Below are 8,144 nucleotides of genomic sequence, written 5' to 3'. Positions count from 1 at the left end.
GGTGTTGTCGGATAATCCCTCTTCGAGAGAGAAATTCCATGGCCTATCGGTAGATAGCCTTTTTTGGAATTCTCCATGCTGAACCTCTTCAGCATAGTATCTATGTACATAGACTGGGATAAACCAAGCAACCTTTTAGATCTATTCCTATAGATCCTCATCCCTAGGATGTAGGAAGCTTCTCCCAAATCCTTCATGGAGAACTGTGACGACAGTCAAATCTTTATTCCCTGTAATGCAGGGATATCATTCCCGATTAAGAAAATATCATCCATATATAATACAAGAAAAACCACTATTAGACCATTAGCCCACTTATAAATCCAGGATTCTTCTCCGTTCTTAACGAAGCCATACGTCTTGATCGTCCTATCAAAATGTATGTTCCAACTCTGGGATGCCTGCTTAAGTCCATAAATGGACCTCTGTAGTCTGCACACCTTAGACTCATCAGTGGATGTGAATCCTTCAGGTTGTATCATATACACCTCTTCATCCAGTTCTTCATTTTGGAAAGCTATCTTCACATCCATTTGCCAGATTTCATAGTCCAGATGGGCAGCTATCGCAAGCATAATCCGAATGGATTTGAGCATTGCCACAGGAGAAAATATCTCGTCATAGTCTATACCATAATGTTGACGATATCCCTTGACAACCAGACGGGCTTTATAGATTTCCACCTTTCCGTCTGTGCTCCTCTTCCTCTTGAAGACCCACTTACACCCTATGGGTTTTACTCCTTCGGGTGGGTCAACCAATGTCCAAACATCATTGACCTTCATGGACTCTATTTCGAATTTCATGACCTCCAGCCATTTTTCAGAGTCGAGTCTCTGCATTGCATCCATGTAGGTGATTGGATCCTCATCATTTTCATCAAGTTGGATAGGATCGCCATCTCAGACCAAGAAACCATAGTATCTGTCCAGTTGACGTGGTACTCTACCAGATCGCCTTAAGGGTGCTTGAACAATGGGCTCCGGATCTGATCTAACCAAATCCGGTTCAGGTTCAGCAACTTATGTCGGTTTTTTCATCTGTCGAACTTCGTCAAGTTCGATCCTAGAGGCAACAGTCCCTTCACCAAGGAACTCCTTTTTCAAAATAATTGCCTTAAGGCTGACAAACATTTTTTGCTCATCAGCTAGGTAGAAGTAATACCCTTTGGTCTCTTTTGGGTATCCTATAAAATTACACTTGTCAAACCTAGATCCAAGCTTGTCTGTAATTAAACATTTAACATAAGTCGGACACCCTCAAACCCTAAAGTGTGAGAGTACTGGCTTACGTCCTATCCATATCTCATATGGCGTTTTGGTTACAGACTTACATGAAACTCTATTTAGAAGGTAACAAGTCGATTCGAGCGCATATCCCCAGAGAGAGATCGACAGCTAGCAAACTCCATCATGGATCGAACCATGTCCAACAAGGTTCGATTCCTCCTTTCAGATACATCATTATGTTGTGGTGTTCCAGGAGGAGTCAACTGAGAGAGAATCCCATTCTCCCCAAGATATGTCAAAAAATCATTGGAAAGGTATTCACCTCCTCGATCAGATCGAAGAGTTTTAATACACTTTTCAGTTTATTTTTCTACCTCATTTCGGAATAGTTTGAATATTTCAAACGACTCCGATTTATGCTTCATTAAATAGACATACCCATACCTCGATAGGTCATCTGTGAAGGCTATGAAGTAGAAATATCCACCTCTTACACTTGAGCTCATGGATCCACATACATCAGAATGTACCAAACCCAAGAGTTCACTGGCTCGCTCACCTTTTTCAGTAAAAGGCAATTTGGTCATTTTACCAAGAAGACAGGACTCACAGGTTGGAAGTAATTCACAATCACCTACTTCAAGAATTTCCTCTTGAGCCAACCTGTTTATCTTGTTCTTATTGATATGACCTAGCCTACAGTGCCAAAGGTAGACTTCTGACATATTATCTATTCTAAGGCATTTACCGAAGGTTTGAACCACATTAACAGGTTGTGATAGAAAGTAAATTCCATTATTAAGTTATCCAACAAACATTGTAACACCATTCAAAATAATATTGCAAATATTTTCTTTTATTAAAAATTGATAACCGTTCATGGCCAAAAGGCCTACAGAAATAATATTTAATAAAAAGCTTGGACAATAGTGACATTCACTCAGAATTACATTTCAAGAATTGATTACAAGGTTCATGATTCCTAATGCTAAAACTGGAACTTTACTTCCATCTCCAATGTTCAGGAACCTCTAGCCTTCATCAAATCTTCTGCTGACCTGCAGACCCTACATCGAATTGCAAATATGATAAGGACTTTCGGTATCCAATACCCAGGCAGTAGTATCACAAATGAAAAAGTTGCAAGGTGTTATCATATAAGTACTTTGCTTCTTCTTTGGCCTGTTTGGATCCAGTGAGGTAATGTATAGAGGACAGTTCCTCTTCCAGTGCCCTTGCTTCTTGCAAAAGAAGTACTCCACCTGGCTCTGGTCGTGCTTATGCTTCTTGGTCTGACCCTGTGCAGACGTCCCAGCATGCAGCTGCACCTTCTTATTCTTCTTCTTCCCTTTCTTAAAGGGTCGATGACCAGAAGAAGACCCTCCCACAACATTCACCGACTCCTTATGGAGCTGGTGATCTTTCTCAAAGTTCTGCAGCAACCCCAACAAACCGTGATAGTTCACTGCAGGCTTTGTCATTCGAAAATGAGTAAGGAAGGGGAGGAAGGACTTGGGCAATGAATTAAGGATCGCATCCTTACCGAGCTGCTCGTGCAGAGGAAAGCCCAGTTTAGTTAGGCGCTCAATCATTTCGATCATGTACAGTATATGATTAGTGACTGAGGCTCCATCCCTCATCCGAGCATTAAAAATGGCACAACTAGTTTTATGCCTTTCAACATCGTCAGGCGTGCCAAAGGAGTCGTTCAACATTTGAAGCATCTCCTGTGGCTGGACGTTCTCGAACCTGCGGCTGAACTCATCATTCATTGCCGCCAGCATAATGCATCGAATGGTGGTGCGATCGTTGAGCCACTTTTGATAAGTGTCTCGGATCGTCCCTCTAACATTCAAGACTGGCTCCTCAGGTGCCGGATCCGTTACTACATAAAGGATCCGCTCATGTTCAAGGATGATTTTTAATTTTCGATACCAGCTATTGAAATTAGGTCCCATGAGCTTGTCATTATCTAATAATGATCGGAGGGACAGGGTAGTGGCCATAGCTGCATAAAAGAAAACCAGATCTCTATTAGTACATAAATTATAAATACTAAAGACTTAGACTTTAGTCTAAAGTTTCTCCCAGTATTTTTACGAACTGGTAGCCTCAACCTCCAACTCGAAGAATTACTTTAATTCCTTAGTGGGTACTAGAACCCACACAGACTACACACGAGCCCAACTTTGGTTGGTCAACCCATGTGCATCTATGGGTAGGTTCATAACCAGTTGTTTCTCTAAACAACTTCTAGTAATTGATTTTGCCCCAGAACCTAATCAGTAGGCTTTGGCCTCCACTGAAAAGATCTGGTTAGGTCCAACCATTAACATGATTTGATTTGATGAATCGGACCAATAAATGATCAGGCTCGACTTTGGCTGGCCAACTTGACCACCATCAGAAAGACTCAAATCAAATTATTATATTATGAATGATAATTCCATTAGTCAATAAGCACCAGGCCTTTGGGCCTCCAATGATTATTAAACTAATGGACTCATTATCACTCACTTAATGGGAGGCTATGACTTAGTTATCAATATAACTTAATCATTTTTAGGGACCTAATAATTTTTGAGGATTTTATTAAAGGATAAATGAGAAGAAAATATCCAGCCAATTTCAATCCTCCCACTGACTTCACCAAGTTAGATTAAAAAAGGATTTAATTAAAGCTGGCATTAGGAGCACCTAAATCAGTCAAACTGATTTACCTAATGACATGGGTGAGCCCTAATCACCAAGTGATCTAATCAAAACTTAATTCATTAGGTTGGCCAGGTAAGTGAGATCAGTGATGGGGATAAGCCATTAACTCGTCAGAGATCGAATCACTGCGAGTAGCTCCCACTTAAAAACCACTGAACAAAATGCCAAACTTACCTTAGACACCAATCGGTTCATTAGTTTTAATTTGATCAACTTATTAAATAGGGTTCCACCGCATAGCCATGAATTAAGTCCATCTTGGTCTAGTTAAAGACATGGACCCATTCAACTACAACTATTGGAGTTGAGTCTAGAGTATCCTTAACCTAATCTAATTCAACTTTTGATTAGATTTGACCAATTACTCTAATTTAGTTCATTTCTTTAAGCTAACCTTAGGTCTAACCCAATTATGGACCTAATCCATCTAACCCATTGACCCACAAGTTTATGCAATTGTCTTAGGTCTTAATTCATAATTCTAGACCTACTAGACAACACTTAATTCTTTTAATTAAGTATTTGGGTTGATGGGTCAGGGTTTGGCATTTCAAAAATAATTTTCAAATTTGAAAGATTTTATTTTCTGTTCACCAAATATGTTGACTCATTTCACAAATAGATCAGCACATTTCATAAATAGCAATCCTATTGCTAATTACATAACAGAAAATTACTCAATCAAAATAAATCATGAATATTCCTTTAGATCTAATCTAACACATTCATGATAAATTTTACAATTGAACCTTTACAATTAATTCCTTTCGCTGCTTCATCTGCATGGGATATAATTGCAGTGGCACCCCTACCGCCATAGGAGATCCCATCGAATGAGAGGAGAGGGCCTTTAAACCCTACTTTTCTCCTATGATCGGATGGCCATGGCAACCAACCCACTTCGATTACTTACTACTTGGATCAAGTATATCTAAATATACCAATTTCAAAATTTAAATTTCAAATTTTAAATTTTAAATTTTAAATTTTTGAATTTCAAATTTCAAATAAATTTTAAATTTCAGATTTCAAAATTTTGAATTTCAAATTTTGAATTTTAAATTTTGGATTTCAAATTTGAAATTTTAATCAAATTTCAAATTTTGAATTTCAAATTTTTGAATTTTAAATTTTGAATTTCAAATTTCAAAATTCAAATTTCAAAATTTGAATTTCAAACTTTTAAATTTTGAATTTCGAACAATTTTCAAAATTCAAAATTCAAATTTTGAATTTTAAATTTTAAATTTTAAATTTTAGATTACAACTTAATCTACGCATGCAAATTCATATATCATATCTTAGAACCCGCTCAGATACCATTTTTGGGAAAAATTCAGTGCAGGGGTAAAATGGTAATTTTAAAACTTTTTCAAAATTATGATTTTATAGTGAAAAATATTAATTAATCTAATTAATTAATATGAATTTATCCTACACTGGAATCTAAATATGATATATAGCATGCATTCATTTAAATTTAAAATTCAAATTCAAACAGTAAATACTTTACTGTAATGTGTTCAGAACACAATACCTTTGTGTGGGTAGTAGATCGCCGTAATCTGATCATCGTCGGGAGAGTCTGATCATCGCAATACAGCCACACAGTGTGTCTGACCTCTGCGGATCGTCTATACAAGCTCCCGATCTGATCGACTCCTCACGAGTGCTAGCTCGTTGTAGAGTCCTTTTGACGGTAGATGCTGATCGAACTCCTTCGATCGATGTCTGTCGATTTTTTGGATACTCTGAATCATCAACAGACATGCTTGAGAGGATGTTGAAGATCTTCCTAAGATTTTGTGGGCTCACGATACTCGTAGCTCACTTTCTCACTTTCCAAACCCAGGCTAAAACTCTAGGGAACTCACCGGAAACCTTGCACCCACTTTTCTTTCTTTTTTTTCTTTTTCTCTTGGAAGGATATAGACTTCCTTCTCACACACAAGACTTCTCACGCCCCAAAATTTTTCTCCAAAAATCTTCTTCTTGCACGCCCCACTCTTCTCCTCCTTTTATAACAACGTCAAACGTCTTATCCAAAAGAAAAGATAAAGATGAGTAATTGCATATTTGAATTCAAATCAAATTTTGAATTCAAATGGATACCAACTCATCCCTTATCTACTAAAGGCATGAGGCGTGGCTTAAATTATGTATGGAGTGATTTCATGAGAAACCTTTTCTCATGTAATAAATAGGGCATAAAAAAAGGGATAAGGTACAAAGATTGATTGCCTATTCAAATTCAAACTTTATTTTGAATTTGAATGGCCAACCAATCATCCTTATCCATCCATTTGGCACATTAAAGTGGGGCATGGAGAGGGCTTGGCATGAGGAAAAAATTCATGAGAAGTTCCTTCTCATGAATCCAAATGGGTGCAATGGAAGTGAGGTGGCACATGGAGATTGGGTCAAGGTGGTTTAATTATTTAAACCAACCTAATTGAACCAAATAAGTTAGGTCCAATTAGACTAATTTAAACCTAACTTAATTAGGCTTAATTAGGCTCAATAAAATTCTAATCAAATCAAAAATTGACTAAGCTCAACCTCTGATCAAATCAGGGACCAAACCATCTCGACGATTAGGTCAACTCTTAACCTAATCGGGTCAAACCCAACTGAATCCAATTCAATTGGACTTGATCCAAAAATAATTACTCAATCAAATTGAGTTAATTAGTAATCAAATCACTAATTAAATCTCTCATAAATACTGAGTCCAAATTCGATGGGCAATTAGGTATCAGAATTCATCGATATGTAAACCTGATCGAAAAATCCCAACCAGTGGGACTCTTGACCCCGGTACCCATAATGTGTGAAACTCGTGATCAGAGAATCCTGATTCTCGATCACTGAGTCTCAAACATGTAGGATTCTACATCAGCCATCAGATCAGATAAGAACCTCTAATGTGTGTGACCCCACAGGTTCGAACCTAAGCCGGTAGCACAGGAACCAATTCCTGTACTAATTGAAGTGACCATCTAGCAATGGTACCCGATGATCGGATAGGTCGAATGGTCGCAATCAAAACACTCAGAACCTACGTGAATATGGTTATTGTATAATTCATCCTTTTGACCTCTGTGTTTAGGATGACTCAGAGTAAAACTGTCAACCCTGATCAGATCATCCGAATCGTGCTCAACTCAAACAGTCCTGTGACTCCTCACAAAGACTACCCTGGCCAAGGTTTTGCTAAATTAAAACATGACTGTACACAGCTTCCAAACTGGAGTGGTCAATCTCATCTTGACACACGCACCGACAAGTCAAGTACTTGACTACACCCAGCAGCCTTCCGTCACTGAATTAAAAATTCAGATAGTCCAGTGCCTAAGTGCAGTGAGTTGGTTGCAAGTCACCGTGGCGGTCTCAGGTCGGAGGGATATTTATACCCATATTTCATCGGAGCAAATCTTGACAGTAGAAATAGCTCTGGAGTCGGTCACGTTCAGTGCAGATGTACCCTTACATCTCACCTGTATGCCATACCAGTGTCTCCACACTCATTGGTTAAGAGGACAACCAATCTATATGGCACACAACGACCTATGCTTGATAAATGTTGTCGTCCTTGGTAACAACGTATCATTTGATCACGAACAGATTTAAGGACTAAACGACAAATCCTCCTTTGTCGAGTCTAAATAGTCCTAAGGACTTCACCACAACATAGGAGTTCATTAGAAGATGAAATATTTTGTTATGAAAAATATCAAAATAATTTTTATTAATTCATAATTCATGTATAAATATAAAAATGAGCACAACCGTCAACAGACTGACGATTGACTTTGGGACACTATTCCCAACATAAGAAAGCTTCTCTTGACTAAGTACTATTTTAAGATTTCTCAACCAGTCCATATAGTTGGGACCAGTCAATTTATTTGTATCCAAAATTGAGCGAAGTGAAAGTGAAGAAGCCATTAATCTACATAATAAAGAACAATACATAAGCAAGCAACTCAAGATGATATGCACAATTAAATTAAGACTTTAATTTAATTATTTCTCCTACTATTTTATCAGACATTATAACCCTCTAGTATGATGTTCGAGAAAATCTTGATTGATTTTCTTAGTGGGATTGAGACCCTAATTCTTTATAAAAGATCTTGTGGTTGCACAACAAACTTTTTATAAGTTTAAAGGTAGGAAACTCTTTCCAATTGCATCTCA

The sequence above is a fragment of the Elaeis guineensis genome, chromosome 5 (assembly GCF_000442705.2).
Source record: "Elaeis guineensis isolate ETL-2024a chromosome 5, EG11, whole genome shotgun sequence".
NCBI classification, from domain to species: Eukaryota; Viridiplantae; Streptophyta; class Magnoliopsida; order Arecales; family Arecaceae; genus Elaeis; species Elaeis guineensis.
Note: the sequence above shows the minus strand (reverse complement) of the source record.